Raw genomic sequence first — 20,865 nt, forward strand, 5'->3', positions numbered from 1 at the left:
AACATTTTCATTGTATGCTGAAATGTAGATGTTTCTAATAGCAGTGTTCGACCTTTTGTACAAATGAAAAAATATTACGCCAAATTAAAACTACGAGTTTCACCCAGTAAACCTTTAATTTTTTATTCGCGCGAATATGATATAAAGCATTAAAATTATTATCAACTTCATTAGCAAGAAATCATTTTCTACTCCTCTGCTTTCTGCTGAATATATATATATATATATATATATATATATATATATTGTCTACGTTCGAAAAATTACACTTAAAAAACGGGCTACTGACGAAAAATAGACCCACGGTCTAAAAATTGTTTTTTTCAGCCGAAAAACCTGTTTTAAAGAACCAGAATGAGGTTTTCGGTTAAACTTATAATTTTAATTTGCGCTGTGACCGACAGAGCTGAATAACTTGATCGGCAGAACGTTCTCTTCGTAACCGGGAGAATGCGCGTTCGGGCCCACGTCCGGACAATCTGCAACAAAAAATTAGAACAATATCACGCATTACATGAACACTTAATTAAGTGAATAACGACTAGGAAGGAATAGAATAAATGAGAAGGAAACGCTCCTTGCTGATATGAAAACTTGAAGTGACTTTGCGCTAAATTACTTCGGAATTGTACGTTTTTTTTTCTTTTTAAGCTTTGGCTCTGGTAAGAAAATTAAAGCATAATGTAAGCGAAAATATAAGTAACAGGTTTTTAGACCGTGGGTCTATTTTTCGTCAGTAGCCAGCACCATAGACTTTAAAATAAGGCGTAAATCAAAGAAATCGATCAAGAATTGAGGAAAATCTGGCGTAGAAACCAAAAACAGGCTACAGAAATAATATATAAGGATTCTTCCAATGAGTTTTTGACTCTTTGTACAAAAAAAAAATTACTACCTCAATTTGAAGGGTAAGATATATATTTTTTCTTCTTTCTGCAAAAAAACAAATAGCTTATCACATTTTTACTACATTCGAAAAGCTACGCTTAAAAAAGAGCATAGTTCAATTTATTTTGTATTTCAACCGTTCTGTTAAATGATGAACACGTGCTGCCATCTAAGTCATAACGGTTCAAGCAGCCTGCGGTAACAAATTGTAAAAATTTTCAAGAATAAAAAAATGTTTCTTCAATATCTTATCTTATATATTATTCCCTTCTCATTTTAAAACTTATCAGGCTGGCTAATGAAGAAAAATAGACTTACGGTCGAAAAATCAAGTTTTCAAAAACGCCCCTTGCTGTTTCAAAACCTTGATGCTGCCTGTAGTTCTTATGCATTTTTTAAAAGCTAAGTTCTAATGCAGTTTTCCATTTTTTTACGTCGCTTTCAGCAAAAAAAAAAAAAAAAAGCCTGTGTGTGTGTTCATATTTTAATAAAGCTTAAAAGCACTGGACTTAGTTGTTCGGTTAAATTGATAAGTTTTTTTCGGTAGAGCGTTCGGCTATAAACTATTTGAACTTCGAGCAAGTTTGGGCTGTCCGAAAGAATATCAAATTGTACGGACTGTTTGCTTCTGTTATCAACCAAAAAAAAAAAAAAAAAAAAACAACACTTAACTCCGTAATTAAATTTTATGATCGTATAGCTTTTGTGTTATCCAGTCCGATAACCCAGTTCATAAATATTTCCTTAATCATAAACAAGCCAATTTACCAGACAGAGCCAAATGGCGTCACGTGGTGGCGATCCGCAATCTAATTGCATCGTACCGTAAAAATCACCGTAAAATAAAACAATTGACATCAGACGCTGAAACGAATTTGCGGAAGTTCTAAGTCCGAAAGGAGAACGCGTAAATTGATACAGTCCTCTGTGTGAGGTAATAGCTAACTTATGCCTATCTTCAGGCGCCACAATTTGTTGAAAAAAACCGCTTGTTAAGTTCCAGTGTCGAAAAAATAGTACCTGAGCTTAAATTATCAATAGCCTCATTAATAATCGGAATAGGAAAGGAATCCGGGACGACCTTTGCATTTAAAGCTCTAAAACCTGTTTACAAGCCTAAAATCTCCAGAGCTTTTCTTAACCAGCAAAATAGGTGCAGAAAATGCCGAAGTGGAGGGTTCCAGAATTCCCGACTCGATCAAAATATCTAATTGATTATTCATTTCCTTCCTTAAGTTATATATCACTTTGTATGGGCGTTTTCTAACCGGTTCATCATCAGTCAAAGGGACTTTATGCAAAACAGTATCACAACCCGGTAATTGAAGTACAGACTTTGCAAAAACATCTTTGTTTTTATCCAAAAATTCTAAAAGTTTAAACTTATTTTCCGGACTTAAATGAGATAAATCAAAATCTTCATCCCAATGCAAATCAACCTCAGCGCATTCTCCCCACTGATTTTCATTTTCAACCGCGAAGATTTCATTTTTAACCTCATTTTCCGAAACTACTGGTGAACAATTTACAATTTTAGTTAATTTATTCAAGTGAATAACGTCATCAGTTGGATTTAAAACTAGAATAGGAAAAACCAAATTGTCATTAGACTTATGCACTGAACGAGCAACAAAATACTCTTTTTCAGACTTATTACACTACTCAACCATAAACAATTCCGAGTCAACTGGTCTTTCTAGTTTAACGTTAATTAAAGTCTGTGAAAAAGGTTGTAAAATATTTTTGCTCTGCACATAAGCATAATTATTTTCAAAATGAGCTTTTTCCTCATTAGGTAAAATTACATTTGCCTTCTCATTAACTGTGCTACAAGTTTTTACCAACCGCATCATGTTGAATTGTCTCATTAGTCATAATTAGATTTGCTTTTTCATTTGACTGCTCATTACCCGTGAACCATGAACACGAAACTTTATCAAAAGAAATACAATTTTGCTCATAATTTAAAACACACTTGTTTTGTTTAAAAAACATATTGCCCAGTATTATTTTAAAATTTTTAGACAGAGGAAAATCAGCAACATAAAACAAAACACTTCTAGTGATCCCAGCGATTTCTACTGGCAATGTAACCATCCTGTTTAGAGATACACATCTTTCTCCTACAGTTCTTACCACAATGTTACATTCCTCTAAAACAACATTCTCTGGAAGGCATTGTTTTTCAGTGATATTTAAGGATGCCCCGCTATCGCAAAGTGCTAAAAAATTTGCTTTACTAATTTTTACGTTAATAATGGGTAAACTACTTTTCGTTTCATGTTGAAAAAGAATCTCCTTACAGACTATGGGAATTGTTGCTAGTGAAGGAGTAGACACAGCTTCCCTTTTTAGTTTAAATTTTGATCAATTTGATACCCAATATCGACATTGCAGTCCTTTTTTAAGTGCCCCATCCGCTTACAGCGAAAGCATGGCCCAACCTTTCTATGACTTCTATGATTCGTATTCATATTTCTATTATTGGGAGTTGCCAATTGTTTTTCCAACCCATCTACTTTCTCCTGTAATAATGACATTTGTTTTGTTAAAGTCTCACAGATATTAGTTAACTTATTTTCTATACTATTTGGCTCTCGCGACAACTGAAAAACTTGTGGGTTTTCTGTATATTGTGTAAAAGGGTTAGAATTTAATCGAGCGCTTTTCCAAGCGAGTTCTTCGATACACGCGGCACTTTTAACTTCTTCCAAAGTTTGAGGATTTTTGGAAATTACTCCTCTAAGAATTTCAGGGCATAAATTTGACAACAGCATACTTTTAAGAAAATGCTTTCTCCGAGTTTCCGCCGATTCCCGTTGGTCCTCAACTGACGCCCCTGATGTAGCGAAATCTAACTTTCTACTTTTCTGCTCCGCCTGGGCGAGAAAACGCTCTACAGGCATATCTGGAGGTTGTCTAAAATTCAAAAATTCATGTAATGCTACACTAGGAGGTGTGGTTCTGCTAAAATTTCTTTTCAGCGCGCGAACTAGGCTATCAAAATCCTTCGCATCCTCCCCTAACTCTCGCATACACTCCCTAGCTTCCCCATATAGTCTATCTTTCAAAGCGAACAACTTTTCTTGATCTGTCCACTTCCACTGGATCGCGGCCTCTGACACCCGCTCTAAAAATTCCTCTAACCCTACAGTCGAATCTCTGCCTTTAAAAACAGGCAGGTTAGAAAGCTGGAAAAAATTTAGCCCCAAAGGCATAAAAGAACCAACAATTTGCTCCGGTGCAGTCATTTTGTTTATAATATAACGTGAAATACAGAAAATTAATTTTTTGACCAAATTAAAATTAATTATTAAAAATAAATGCACAACACTTCATATATCATACAATGAATTCATAAAATGGTCCACAGTACTTCGAATCAGTGTGTAAGGTGACATGAAAAAAAAATGGCACGGCACCATTTGTACGGACTGTTTGCTTCTGTTATCAACCAAAAAAAAAAAAAAAAAACAACACTTAACTCCGTAATTAAATTTTATGACCGTAATTGAATTTTAGCTTTTGTGTTATCCAGTCCGATAACCCAGTTCATAAATATTTCCTTAATCATAAACAAGCCAATTTACCAGACAGAGCCAAATGGCGTCACGTGGTGGCGATCCGCAATCTAATTGCATCGTACCGTAAAAATCCAAATTGAGCTAAAATCCAAATTTATTCTTAATTATCGTAACACATGCTACTCAAATATATCACTATTTTTCCTAAAGAATAAAAACCACGTGGCATAGTGAAACATTACACTTTCGTAGATTACAAGGAAAAGTTTAATTAACATAAATGTATTGGAATTACATGAAACCTTACACATTGACAAAATTCAATTATATCATAGCCTTAACATAATAGGAACAAATGGGTCACCAATAATATGACAAACACTTACTGTTCGTTCGCTGCATCCTTCGTAATGGCGGGGCGCCGTGGATCAACAAATCTCGTGAAAGTTTTGCCTAGTCAATATGAGGAATATCGTGAATTCTCTCGAGGGCATAATTCATTTCCACATTTCATCATCAGGTAGAGGAGGGGAAACTTTCAGGGGTTCCGGGAAACATGGCACTCAACGATTTCAGAAGGCTCATTTCTTCGCCGCGAAGCAACCTTTTCAGCTGTACCTTCCAGCCTCCTTTCGCTCGTCCTCTCCACTCTCACTCTCCAAACAAGTTTAGCCTAGCCTAGCCTTGTAATATTTAACAGGCGGAGGGGGAGAACCCCCTTTTACCTGAAGTGAAGTTGAAGATGAGTAGAGAATTGTGCCGAAGCACACCTAATGAAAAAGAAAGGGAGGGGGGAGGAGAAGCTCATGGCCGCGCTGGGGCTGCGAGGCCGCTTACAAGGGCTTCGATCGTCCTTTGCTGGGCTTGGAGTTGATTTAGGATCTGGAAAAGGAGCGACATCATGGGGTCTTGTCCTGGGGTGGTCCGTTGCTGAAGGGCAACCGGTCTCGGGATGAAGTCCGTCGTTTTCTTGGGAGCAGCTCTGGAGTTCCTACTGGTCCAGGCGTTGTCCTGTTGAGTCGGAAATGTCCGTGGGGGGGACGGCTGTCGGGGCTTGGGACGTGCAGGGCAGATGGGAGCGTTTGCTGTATGGGCTCCACCGCAGAGGGCGCAGCAGGCGGGCGTGGACTTGTCTTTGCTGCATTCAAAGGAACGATGCTCCTGGGCGCATTTTAAACATCGGGGGGCACGAAAACACTTGGAGGCGGTATGTCCAAATCGCTGGCATCGGAAGCACTGTACTGGGGTGGCCTTGGGCTTGAGACGCTCTACCGTGATTCGCAGGTGTCCTATGTTGCTGATGGCAAAAACGTCTTCAGCAGTGTCATCCTTGATCAGCACGGCAAGGAAGAGTGGTAAGGGTCTTTTGTCCGGGCCGGTCTGCATCCTTATGACCTTGGTGACGTTGAAGCCGTAGCCTTTCAGGTCTTGGAGGATGTCATCGGTGGGGTAGTTCAGGGGCAGCCCCCGGATGACGGCTTTCAGCGGTCTTTTGCTGGCTTGAACTCGGCTATGAAACTGATGCCTGTGGTCCTTGAGATAACTTTCGATGAGATCAACGTCATCTGCCAGCGAGGGGAAGATGTGTAGGTCTTCGCCTGACAGTTTACCTTGGATTTTCCCAGCACACATCTTGTTGAGAATGTCCAGGAGCTGGGTGGGATCTGGAGGATTCGCTACGGTGATGGGTGGAGGGGGTCGCGTCTTCGGTTTGGTGGTGGAGGACTTGTCGATTTTCGGGACGTCAACCAAACTAGGAGCTGACGTTTCGTGTGTCGTGGACTCCACATCTGCTGGGGCAAGAGGGGAGAACTTGTTGCTGGTCGGGATCGTCGCCTCATCTGATTTGGGTGGGGTCTGCTTGGCTGGACTTGCCCTTTTAACTCTCTTGAATTTAGATGGGCTGGTAACCTCGTCGTCGGTGTCGCTGCACGACGATATTTCCATGTTCTGGAGCAGACTTTCAAGCTTGTTATGGTTAAGTTGATAGAGACGAGTGATGTTCATAGAAATTTGCATTTCTTCCTTTGACATATTGTCACCGTCCGTCTTGTGGAGTTCCATTTGCATTTTTGTAAGATAGTTGCTGATTCCTTTGATCGTAGGTAGGTCCGTTGCCCCTTCTATTTTTGCACGGGTAGCATTGAAGTCGTACTCGTAGCGGCTGAGTGTTTTCTTGAATGCCGGGGAGATCCCATTTATCGAAACATCGCTGCGAGCCTTCCGGGAGGAGGAGATCGTAGAAGCGGTAGAAACAGGAGAAGACGAAGCGCTGGCCTGGGGGACGGTTTCGATGACGGGGGAAACCCCGCCGGCCCTGAGAAGGGCCTCTACGCCGTTATCCCCGGGGGCGCTCGACTTCTTCCGTGAGTTGTGCTTTGACATAGCACCACGGAGCAGGGAGAAAGAAACACGTCTAACTGGTTCGGACGCTCAGCTCGGAGTGAAATGAGACGAATATCTAGTAACGTTCCTCGGGAGTACCTGAGGCGTGGCCTCGTACCTCCCATGTCGATGATGAGAATGGTCTCCAAACAAGTTTTTTCGACTCTCCCCTTTTTATCTCGCCCCAACAGAGGTCCAGGGTTCCATCATCCCTCCACTATTCAGCCAAGTCGATGGCGCCCTCTTGATTTCGTTACACGTATTAAAAGTCTTTTGGAAACCAAAGTTTATATTTTTCGTAAATCCACTATAGTAACGCATGTCATAAGGTGACCAACATAAGTTGTACTTCTCTTTTCATTATTTGTTTGCAAAAAATCAACTGTACAAAATTTATATTAGTATTACGCATTACATGTACTCATAACATACAAACGTAATAAAATAAATGCAGTGGGCTTGCTACTTGGTGTTTCGACTCCTTTATGCAGGCTACAGTTATCATTCGGATAAGTTGACTGTTAATCGAAGAGTGTTCTTCCTTTTTTTATGCTTTGACTACATCCAGACCACTCAGCATAATGTAAGCATAAAAAAGTATTAGATTTACCAAAAGGAAATCTTTTTTGTGCAGAAAAACATTTTCATTGTATGCTGAAATGTAGATGTTTCTAATAGCAGTGTTCGACCTTTTGTACAAATGAAAAAATATTACGCCGAATTAAAACTACGAGTTTCACCCAGTAAACCTTTAATTTTTTATTCGCGCGAATACGATATGAAGCATTAAAATTATTATCAACTTCATTAGCAGGAAATCATTTTCTACTCCTCTGCTTTCTGCTGAAAAAAAAAAAAAAAAATTACATTTTGTCTACGTTCGAAAAATTACACTTAAAAAACGGACTCAGTTCAACTGGTTTTGGTTTTGAATTTTAAGTGTTCGATTAAAAGAGAAACATGTGCGGGCATTTAAGCCGTAACTGTTAAAGCAACCTTCTATGTGAAATAGTTCAATATTCAAAGATAAAATCACTTATTTTCAATCTAATTTATTACTTCTCTAGAATGTTCGTTTTAATCGCTACGTGAGATCTTCGTCATTCTTTAATCAAATTCCATGCTTTTCGAATAATTTTAAATCGTATCATGCTGGTTAATGACAAAACATAGAAGCATGATCTTATTATTATTATTATTATTTTCGGCAAAAAGCTTTTCTGCTGTTTTTTACTTCGCATTCCTTCAATGAATAGCTTTCGAAAAGGAATTCGCAATTGCTAGGTTTGTTGGGGTGTCGGGCTGTTACTCAGAATGGCGCCAATTCGAATCCGTGCCAATAAATATCTCTTTAATATTTCTTCTTTTCCCGTCAGATGCTCAGATGGGCAGGACTCTGTTTGCCACAACCTGTTTTTTACATGCACAATTATTGCTTTTTCACGAGTCACTACTCAGCCACACTTTTAATGACATTTATGTTTGAATTGAAAATATGTACGACCAAAAGGTGAGCGATGATCAAATTATCACAACGTTGTATTTAACGAGGTTTTGTTACTGATGTCTTTAAATTACATGCCTTCTCTTCTGCGCTTACTTTTTTTTCGGTTCTTCTTTATAATGTTCTTCCTTTGAAATTCTTAAAGAGCGAAATACCTTATGAAACGATTCGAAGCATAGTGTGGAGTTCCGCACGGGTCGACTAGTAAAAAAAATATTTTACTAAGGTAAAATTCCACATTTTTGTATGTATATTATCAGTTACATAAGTTACGATAATCTGCAAACATTCGTTGATAAAAAGATACTTTTCAATGAGCGAAACTCTGCATTTTTCTACTGTTGAGATAGGGAGAAAGTTGCGGAACGACACAAAATGGCGGACACCGGAGCGTGTCGCCACTTAAGAGACGGATCGAGGGCTTTACCCCAGAACACCACTTGTCTGCCTCGATTCCTATCGGGGCAATTCTTTCTCTGGAGAAGGTGAGGAAACTTTGAAGAAATTCTTCGCGACAGGTCAAAGAAAGAGTAAGGTAAACTTATGGTAGTTTGCTCGTCCACGTTATGGTAATTGCTAGTCCATGTTATGATAATTTGCTCGGTAAAATTTTCTTAAAATTGGAATAGAAAAAGAACAAAATCGGATTTTCGAAAAAATCGCTTCGAAGTGCACACCTTCATGCTATAAACTAATTCTGTATCTAATTTCATGAGAGACGGCCGAACGGTCTGGGCGCTTAGCGCGTCAGACATCCAGACTTAGATCCAGACTTTCAGCTGTATTATTAGTAAAGATTTTCTTTAATGTTGCACAGTTAAACTAGCATTAAAAAAACATGAGATATAGTTCTGAAAATATTTCATATGAAGTCAATTAAAGATTGGACGACATAATTGTTGAATAAGAACAAAATTTTAGTTAATCAATAAAGGGCGCAATACGAATTCTGGTTTTAGTGATAATCATCACTAAAGTTATTACATATATCGGGGATGACAAAGCAATTAATCTATCCCAAAATTAGTCCGCCAACCCAGGCAGATTTGTGAACTCAAAAAGGTTTAAAACTTCCGTTTTTAAACCTGCACCGCAAGGTTGGAAGTGCAACTGCGGCTCAGACAACCACGCTTGATGAAAGAACATACCGGGATTTTTCAACTTTTCGATCATTTTTATCCAGAAAAGTGGCCGAAGAAACTCAGTTGCAGTAACCCAAGAGATATTGATGTGTGATAAGTTATGGTAATTTGCTCGTTCATGGTATGATAATTTGCTCGAGCTTGTTTATGATACGATAGATCGATAGATGCACAAAATCTATTGAATAAGCACGAACTTTAATGCACCACTTTTTACAAAATTTTGTCTTCATATACTAATTTTACAAATACGTTTGTTAATTTCTTTCTTTTTTAAAGTTATTTTTCATTGTTTAAGTCAGCTGGCGTGTCTTCCCCTATTTCTTGTTCAGTTTCCAGTAGAACGAGAACAGCGGCTCTATGCTGGGGGGAAAAAGGAATAGAAAGAAACCAACTATTACTATTACTTTCCGTATAAAATCGCGATCCATTTTTAAACACAATCAATTTATCATTTGAATTTGTCCAAGACGCTTCTGAAAACTTATCACACAATCTTGTATAGTTAAAAACTGAGCGTATGTATCTATGTATAAGTTACTTCTCCCGAACGACAGGGAACTGACCATCGAACCAGGTATCGATGGATTCGTAAGCTTCCCGTCCTTATGTTTGGCTATTTAGCATAATCCTCCGATAATACTTAGCGGAGACATCAATTAAAAACTATTGATTATGACACTAAGATTTCGACGTAGACATAAAATCCCCATTTTTCGAAGGCTTTCCTCTATTCAAATTATTATTCAGTGCTTCATCTCAACTTTCCGTTACAATGCTTTTATTAAAGTTTGTAGCGTGATGAAAATCCTTGAGAAGAAAGATCTGTTGCCATTTTTTCCCTCAAATATGAACAAATAAATTTCTGGTTTTTGTTTTTAAACTCTTTTCCTGTAATCGGGGGGTTTAAAATGTTTACTTTTTGATTATTTTCCCGCAATCTGCCACAAAATTTTACTGATTTTTTTTTTTTTTTTGTTCAAGCCTGATTGTTGAATACGTGTCACTTGACATAACTTTTATTTTCGCGGTAGACCGTGCAAAGCCGGACGATGCAGCTAGTTCTTTCATATCGACTGATAAGTCCCAGAAGAAGTGATATGGTATTGTAGTTGGTTCCTCAAATTAGATTCTGTGATTTTATCGGTCAGAGACTCCTAAACTGGGTGCCGCTGCGAGAAACGAGGAAAGTTGCGAAGGAGTCATGATGCGAAAGCTTTCTTTCTGAGACAACAAAAATTGTGATTGGTCAAATTGCCAGATCATAAAAGTTGTCAGATTGGAATTTTCCTGTTTTTCTTCTATTCAATGCAGGCAGCTGAGCTCGGAAAATTTCCAGTAAGGCAGTTTCTTTTTTACCCAAAGAGTTTCTACTCAAGTAAGCGTTGTTTTTTGGCGCAGTATAGCCGGATGAGAGTCTTGATCCATAAAATACGAAATAAGCAACAAAATTAAAATTTTCAGAAGTGAATGATCTTGTTCCATTCTATTTCTTTTTGAGCAATCACGATTGCTTATTGTTCTCACTTGACTGTTTTTGGCGTCCTATCATTTTATTTTCCCACCGCCACATTCCGCACCTTCAAGGTCGACCGGCTCCCCGCGATGCTGCTCCTGTAGCGAAAGCCGTCTCCAGGTTGCATCCATGTCCTACACACACGCGCATACATACACAACTACACACACACATACACACACACACGCACGCACACACACACACGCACGCACACACACGCATACATACAGACACATACACATACACACACACAAAAACTTACACACAACTACCCATACATTCATGCCTGCACACAGACACAAACACATATGCCTACACAAACATACACATACCCAGTCCCCACGCACACGCATTCACACACAACTACCCACACACTTATGCCAGCACACAGACACAAACACAAATGCCTACACACACATACACATACCCCCTACACACAAACACACATACACCCCACACACACGCCTACATACACACACTCGTGATTGCGAAAAACATAATTTGAATTCAAGATGGCAAAATTCAAATTAATTTTTTTTTCTTTTTTTTAGATTAAAGAAAATAAGATTTTAAGTTGAGAAAACTTCATTATTATTCATTGAAAAATTCTTTGGTAGGATAGACACCATTAAACCAAGTTTTTCCAAAGGGCGAACAACGTGAAATTCTAGTTAACATCGTTTGTAGATGTAAGGAAAAGCTGGTTTCAAAATGTACAGTTAGGCTCTGATAACTTAAACTTCGAAGATCAAACGCCTCGTAGTCAGAATCATACTCATTAAGAAGAGATAAAATGGATGAAGGCTTTCATTAATGAAACCAAGACCCCAAGTCATGTGATAGATTTTAAAGCAAAGCATTGGAAGAAATCAAGTTTCTTTCACTTTGGAAGGATAGCTCAGTAAAAAACTCCACTCTAAAAAAATTCCGAAACGTTACTGAGTATTTCCGTGTAACGTGTCGAGACTTCAATGGTTTTTATCTACTTCCTGGAAAAATCAAGTTAACTTGTCAAAAAGTTTCCTGAATTGCTGCAAGTTGCACGAGTGCACACTTCTTACTGGTGTAAAAAATATTTTTAGCTCGCAGTCTAAAGATCAACTTTGCGTATTTATAAGGTGAATCGGCTTCAGGTTACTTACGGCCCGTCCGCTGATTAAGCTCCCAGAAGGAGCAAAGAAGTATGGACTACACTGCTTTGCAAGTGTTTCAAGCTAGTAAAATTCTCAATACTTGCTTGCAATTCTGGCTTAGCTTTGGCCATGTTTGCAATACTGCTTATGGAACTTTCTTAATAAATCAGGAAGAGACCAAGCTAGTAATTATACCCACCAAAATTTACTCTAAAGTTCAAGAGACACAACTGACTTCAAACGGGAAGATTTCTGAATTTTTCAGGAGTTTTCCGAGATAATTTCAGGAAGGTTACTGAATATTAGCGGAAAACGTTCCTAGTTTTTGCAAGATATGTTACTGGCAGTAATGGGGCACATCAGCTGCCCATTATTTTCGAGGAACGTTTCTGAATCGCTTTTACAGTGTAGAAGTATTCTCAACTCAAAAGGAAACCCCATTTCGAAGTTTCTCTAGTGAGTTGAGAATACTTTTATAAACTGAGCTATCCTTCTATGTGGTCCGTCGAGCCGAAGAACATCCATACCTATGGATACCTACAGTGGCTCCCAAAAGTGTTCGTACACCTTGAAATTTTGTAGTAAAACCAAAATAACGCAAAACTGAATTCGAATATGAAGTCCAATTTTTTTTCACACCATTCCTATGCCATTCTGAATAAAACCCAGTAGTTTTTTTCAAAATATTGCCAGATTTTATTTTTGAAATTTGTCAAAAAACGAAGAGAAAGAGAAAAGATACGCCACAAAAATCATCGTACACTGAAATATTTTCGAATAAATTCATGATTAAAGTTATTACATGTCGTTTTTTGATTATTTTTGCATTGTGTTGATTCTTAAAGGTCATTTGGCTTTAATGTTTTGTGTATTTATTCCTTAATATTTTGCTTATTACTTTAAAATGGCTGGTATTCGAAAAGAACCACAAACACCATTCGAAAGTAGAATTTTTTCCCCACAGTAGCGGTAAATTGGTTTGAAATGTCTCTAAATTAGTTAATTTATTCCATTCTATAATAAAGTGCTTGATAAAATGCTTTAAAGAAAGGAATCGGATCGAAAACAAGGTAAGAAAAGGTCAACTGGCAAAGTTAACAATGCGTGATGAGAGGTTTACAGTTAAAAAAATTATGAAAAGTACACATTTGAATGCTGAAAAAGTTTCTGCAGAATTGAATGAAACATTTTACGTTTAATTTTCACCTAAAATTGTTCGCCAAGTTCTCTGATTTGCTGGATTAAATGGGACCTCATCCCGCAGAAATTTTCTTGTTCGTGCGAAAAACAGTAAGCTCACGCTTTCCGTCGTAATATCAATGATAAATAAGCTCAAAACGTTTTGGAACAACGTCTTACTTATAGCTGAAAACAAATTCAACACTTTCGGTTAAACTGCTGTATATGTTCGGTTAAACTGTTGTAAATAGAAGAAAAAATGAGGAGATTAATCTTAGGAACTTAGTTGGATCAGTTAAACAGGACGGTGAAGATGTTCTAGTGTAAGGGTGCATTACAGCATCAGGACTTGGAAATTTGGAATTTTTTGATGAAATAATGAATCATTCTGTTTATTTAAATATTTTTAAAAACAATTTTAAACTATTAGCCCAAAATTTGGTAATCGGAAACAACTTTGTTTTTTTATCAAGATAACGACAAGAAGCACGCGTTTGCGTTTGGTGCCTCAAAAATTGTCCTTAAGCTTAGAAATATCTCCTCAATCGCCAGATTTGAATTTAATGGAATATATTTGGAGATATCTGGTAGCTGGATTACGAAAATACGCCATTGAAACGAAAAGCGAACTAGAAACAGTAAGACTCGAAGTGCGTCTGAACACTTACTCAGAAATACACAAAAAAAGAAAGAAAAAAACAATGAAATCTATTCCCATACGTTTAAAAGCTGTTGTTGATACTGCATGATATTCTACTAAATAATAACTTTGTAAAAAGTTAGGTTATTTATTAATTGTTTGACATTTTTTCAAAGTGTACGAAGACTTTTGTGAGATAAAATTTCCGCCAATTTTTGGTTTTTGATTTTTTAAAAATTATGTTTTAATCTTTTATTAAAAATTTTCATGTAGTTTTGTTAAGAATAGATCATAGATCTTATAATAAAATACCTATTCCGAAATATTAATTCTAACCAATGGATAATGGCCTATTTCATTGAAAGTCGTAGGTGTACGAACACTTTTGGGAGTCACTGTATGTGAGTTTTAAGTGATTTGACTGGAGAATTTGAACTCTGCTAGAGATGAGAGTGTGCCAAACGGACTTACAAGCTATCCGCCTCAATAAATTCACAGGTACGTGAATTTTGACATTCTTTTCGCTTATTATTTGCAAATTTGCATTGAGTTCAAAATGTTCAAAGGAGCGATAAAAGAGGAATTTAAGGCACATAGCTGCTGAGCTAAATATTGACACGAATGAAACAACTACTGTATATATGATAAACCACTGATCAGAAGCAGCGAAGCTTATAAAAATGATCCAGAATCAGAAAATGAGATTGCAAATTCAACTATTGGAAATCGACAAGCTAATGAACTAAAGGAAGTTGAGTTAGAGAAAATTAGGTGAGAAAGAATCAAAATGTAACTTGAACTTGCTTAACTAAGAGCCGATTCCAAAAATGAGAACAGTCAAGAGAACAGCAAAAGTGAGACTTTGGAGTCGTTAGATTCGCTTATTAAAAGTTTAAGAACTTTAACTTTGAAACTTCCAAGTAAAGCAGAAGCGTGGGGATACTTCTTCTCATCTTTGGAGAGAGCTTTTTTAGCAAAAAAAAAGTTGCAGAGAATTTGAAAGCAGAGATTTTGTTGAATTTGCTTGGAGAACGTGCATCACACATCATTATTTACGTAAAAGATGATGAACTAAATAATTATGAGAAAATTAAAGAGCTAGTGTTGCGAGAGTTCCAGTCAACTCCCCAAATGTCCTTAGAGCAGTTTAAAAAGGCGCACAGACTAAATGAGTCGCATGTTCAATTCGCGTCGCGATTAGCTACAAATTTTGAATATTATTTGAAATTAAGAGATGTTTCTAATTTTGAGTCCCTGAAGAAGTTTATTGTTTCAGACAAACTGTTTGAAACCCTAGATAAAGAAACAGCGTCTCACATATCTATACGGCAAACAGATAAGTGGTTCGATCCCTCTGAGATGGGGAAAGAGGCAGATTTATATTTTACTTCGAGAGGTAAACCCCTGAGAGAGAATTCGGGTAATTTTCAAAAGTATTGAAATCTGCCAAAAAATGTATCAAAGGTGTTTTGTTCCGAAACGAAAACTGCGAAATGTGTTTTATGTTCTGAATTGTATGCTTTATATAACCATCCCAAGTACAAAAAATTATCAGTAAAAGAGAGGATTGAGTTGATCAAACTTAATAATTTGTGTTTCAATTGCCTATCATTTCATAAAGTGTCTAGTTGTAAATCGAAGTACTCATGCACTCAGTGTAGTAAGCGTCACCATGGCTCTATACATTATTCTCAAGGTCAAGAGCAAGATTCAAGCCTAATAAGTTCTGATTTAAACAGAGCAGAGGGAGGGATTCTTAGTTTTTCAAATGCAAATGCTCGTGATCTGGCGCCAACAGCTACGGAATTCATTCTTTCTAATCCACATGTGGCTCATTGTAGCAATAAATCGTTCGCGGCTATAAACTATGAGTCAGCAAAAATACCATTGCTTAGCACAGCTCTTTGTTATTTAAGAGATGATTATGGTAATGTTCATCAATTGAGGATCCTGGCAGACAGTGGTAGTACTTGTAACCTGATGACTCAGGATTGCACAGAGAGATTTCAGCTTAAAAGACAAAAAATAAACAGAATTTTATCCGGTGTTAATGAGGTCTCGTGAATCGTTAAGTCTTGCGTAAATACAGAAATAACAATCGTGGATATGAGCTTCCAAGCAAACTTAGATTTTCTAATTCTACTGCGAATCACTGATAAAATTCCTTCAGAACCACTCAAAATAAATAAAGAGCTATTTAATAGAATAAAATTAGCCGACGAGAATTTTGATAAACCGGGAAATATCGTCGCGCTAATAGGAGCAGATTTTTTATGAGATTTTAACTTCTGGGCAGATTTATCCATTAAACACTAAATTAATTTTGCAAAACTCAGTTTTTGCGTATATTGTCACGGGTAGTGCCAATAGCAAGTGCCAATGCAAATAAAATACATTGTGAGTTCATTACAGAGGGTGATAATTTTGAAAAAATTCTAAAGAGTTTTACGAAGATAGAAAATTTTGAACCAGAACCGATCAAAAATAAAGAAACTGTAATTTGCGAAGAGCGTTTTTTGGAAACTCATGAGAGGGATCAAACGGCAAAATATGTTGTAAAAATGCCCCTAAAAGAGAATCCAGTGTATTCAGGCAATTCTAGAGATATTGTGATAAAGAGACTTAGTTCACCGTCGAATAAGCTGGAAAAAGATGCCAACTATTTAAAGTTATAAAGAAACTTTTTGAGAGAATACCAAGAGCTGGGACACATGACGGAAGTAAGTGGAGGTGAAGAAAGGGGAATGTATTTCATACCACACTTAGGCGTGTATCGTCCAGATAATAGTACTACCCCACTTAGAGTTGTGTTTAACGTTTCGTCTTTGACGGCTAACGGAACTTCTTTAAATACTATACAGTATAATGGAGGAGTGCCACAAAAGATGATCTCTTTTCTCTTATGGTGAGGTTCCGAAAGCATATTTATGCATTTACGGCAGATGTGAAAAAGATGTATAGGATGATATGGGTTCATCCAGAGCAGAGAAAATTACAACGAATCTTGTGGAAAGAACATTTAGATAACCCCCATAAAAACTTTTGAACTGAACACAGTCACCTATGGCAGTAAAAGTTCGCCATATTTGGCCACAAGAACTTTGAAGCAATTGGCTATGGACGAAGCCAAAGAGTTTCCTTTAGCTGCTCAAGTAGTATTAAAGGATATGTACATCGACGATATATTGAGTGGTGCAGAAACCTTGAGCGAAGCAGAAGAGCTTCAGAGCCAACTTCAAGGAATTTTTGGTAAAGGAGGAATGGAGCTACATAAATGTGTAGTAACGATAAATCTTTAGTGAAGAGTACAGAATCAACTTATGTGTTTGCAAACCCCGAAGAAGTAAAAACATTAGGTGTTTCCTGGAATCCGGAAGATGATTGTTTTTTATTCAAGATGAAAATAGAAGAAAAATCATCTTACACAAAAAGAGACGTTCTATCTTTGATTGCCAGACTGTTCGATCCCCCAGATTATTAGGACCAGTGATATCTAGAGCGAAAATATTTCTACAAAAACTGTTATTAAAAGGTTATTAAAAGTAGACTGGCTTGAGTTATTACCTCCAAGAATTCAACAGGACTGGAGACAGTTTATCGAATCTCTACTATTAGTTAATGGTACCACATTAGTAGATGCCTATTAGTACCTGGTGCAGAACTGAGTGAAATACATGGATTTGCGGATGCGTCAGAGTTGGGCTATGGAGCTGCTGTTTACTGTAAATCAATGACAGTCCGAGGAGAAGTGCTTGTGAAATTAATAGCCAGCAAGAGTAGAGTAGGTTCTAAGACCACAACGATTCCACGACCTGAGTTGAGTGCCGCAGTAGTCCTTGCGAAATTGGTTCATCGCATTAAAGTTTTGCTTCATCTAGAACTATCTAACGTATATTTGTGGTCGGATTCGTTTATTGTGTTAGCATGGCTAAAGAAGGAGCCATATCAGCTTAAAACATTTGTATCAAACAGAGTCTGCTAGATACAGGAACTGACAGAGGTCTCGCAATGGTGGTGGGTGGCTTCGGATCAAAATCCAGCAGACTATATCTCAAGAGGTATGGCCCCACAAGATTTATGTGACTCTTCCCTCTGATGGAATGGTCCCGAATTCCTTAAGGAGGACGAGTATCCAAATAGATCTGTTCCTGAAGCAGTGATACAAGATAATTATGTGTCTGAACTGAAATCGAATGACTTTAATTTGGTTAACTTAAACGTAATTTCTAACTCCTTCTTAGATGAATTGTTAAATATCAGTAACATTTGCCGATTACTACATGGCCTCTAGGTAGAATTATGATGTTTATTTTGGTAAAGATGGCAAAATAAGAGTTGTGTTAGTGAAAACTGAAAGTGGAACTTCAAAAGGTCCATTTCTAAAGTTTGTCTGATGCTATGTCAGAATAGCAAATTAGACAATTACACACCTTACATTTATCAATTGTACATTCGTGAGTGTAATTGAAATTTTAATATGCTTATTGGTATAATTATTGGTTGCTTGATTGTAATTTGAATTGTTTTGCTCATTGTGTTTTAAGTATTATACAATATTTTAAATATAATCTGAGTTTACTTGTGAACTGTGTAGGAATAATGTTAAAAGTGAATGTTTACTAATTGAATAACAGTGAATTTTGATCATGCATATTGTTACTTGAGAGTAGCAATAGATATTATTGAATGTTTGTAACATGTACAAGGGAGCGGTATGTCAAGGGCTAGAGACCCTCACTCCCCTGCAGTACTATGCTGAAATTGGGGAGGCCCTCCTGACCCGCTTTCGACTCCTTGACATGGGATTCAAACCAGATGAACTGTGGCGGCCTAAGGGTCTCTAAAGTAGAAGCTTCGCCTCGAATGCCGGAGTTTGTAGGTTCGATTCCCACTGGAGTCCTGGATGTTGCTTTTTCTCAATGTGCTGAAAATCTTTCTAGTGTTCTTTCATATGTTAATTAAGAAGTCCAATCTCTCGAGGCAATGGTGCCCCACATCCTCATAGTGATTATTAACTAAGATATGAAAACAACAACAGCAAATAATTAAAATTAGTAGGTGCAGAGATCACTGAGGTGCCAAGTAATGTTTAGTCAGAATATGTGAACTTCATCGCCAAATACGTTCGTGTTGGTAACAACTTAGAGAAGCAACTGCCAACTTATGGTCCCTAAAACCAGTACCATTCTTATTTATAAAGCAATTATACAGGCATCATTCACTTAAAAATGTAAAGCGTGATACGTATTAGGAAAGTATAAGTACATAATTATAAATATTATATTGTATCAGTAAATGAATTTACTCTATGATCGGGCAAACATTGTCCAAATGCTTCCATCAGGATCCAGTCCTTTTTGCAGTTCGTCTTGTACTCCTCAAAGGAAATGCACCCGTCACAGTCCAGATCCTGCAAAGTTAACATTGCTGCTCATCAAATATACAGTTTGAAACGCAAGTCACTAGGGGTATAAACAGCTCACTTTAAGACCCGATTTCACATGCTGATACTCGTTGGGCTTCAACGCGTGCTGAAATCATCAATGGCTATAGCAAACGCGAGTTTTTTGCTCTTGTCTTCTTCTTGCTAATCTTTACTGATCTGAAATCAGATCATGTCCATGAGTCCATTCGCCCTCAATATGTCCTCATGCGACAAGGCAACTTAACATAGATAAGTGCTCCTCAGTAGCCTCGCTTTCATTGCACTTGGTATGTCTGGAGAGAATCTTAATACCATCGTAGAATCTTAGAGAGCTAAGATGACCAGAAGCCAACCAAGACAAAGCTGTCTGGACTCGCCTGTCATCTCCAAAGCCCACAGCAATACCAAGGCCAGAGGCACGACTAAGGATGGGATGACGGTTTTTTCCAGGAAGTGTTAATAAGTGCCCTACTTCTGGAGAAAATTTCACGGAATGACAAAGATTAAGCAGGAAATTATAACATTATTATACCTTAAGTTAACATGGCATGGTACCCATTGAACACAAGATAGAGGAATTGGCAAAGCGAGTTAGTAAAATACTAGCTGTCAAACGTTTTTCAATAAAATGCTTTATTTTTTTAGTAATACATTGCTAACATTAGAAATATAGCATTCAAAATTCATACCCATTGCATTCCACCGTCTTAATCCATCTTTCAGCCAGTTTTTCAATACCACTGTGATAATAATATTTTGTTGTGATTGTTAAAACAATAATAAAAATCTTAACCATCATTATTTCTGATATTAATGTTATAAAATAAGCAGCTGCAGTGCTGTGGTTCACCAAACGTCGTACGGCATATGTTTCGCGTTGCCTCGACTGCGTTAAGGCCTAACTCGAACTCATTAAGCAAGATTTCTCCAAATAATTTCAGTTTGACTGATCATCTTTAACTCGTACACTTCGCATTTCTCGCTTCAGAGCCGTGTGCAGGGTCTAATTAACCTCAGAAATAGGGGAAAGCTTGGCCTCCTTTTGAGGCCCCCACTTTTTGTTTGGAGACATTTTTTTAAACATTCTATGCACATTTATACAATATTTACTAATGCTAAGTGGCCCAGCAGAATTCAGATTTAAGTTTATTTCACTTTATCGACTGACAAAAATTTTGTTTATTACATATGTTGCACTTGAAAATTGGGGTGGTAACATGTTGAATCTTATTTGACACTTCACAAACAAAATTAAATGTCATAAAAGTACTTCGTACTAGAATTGAATCAAATCCCACATTTGAAAATCTAACTTTTAGCTACAGTTTATCAAATGTGTTCTCAGTTTCAATAATTTAATTCTTTCAAACATTTTTGTTTAGCAAGTTCAAATGTTTGCAATAGCTTTAAAAAACGCAGTTAATAGCAGAAACTGACATTGTTAACCACAGTTTTACAGTGATATTTGGTGCCAGCCGGTCCAAGATTCTCCATGTTCTCTAATGGTAACTGGGGCACGTTAAATATGT

The sequence above is a fragment of the Uloborus diversus genome, chromosome 8 (assembly GCF_026930045.1).
Source record: "Uloborus diversus isolate 005 chromosome 8, Udiv.v.3.1, whole genome shotgun sequence".
Classification (NCBI taxonomy): Eukaryota; Metazoa; Arthropoda; class Arachnida; order Araneae; family Uloboridae; genus Uloborus; species Uloborus diversus.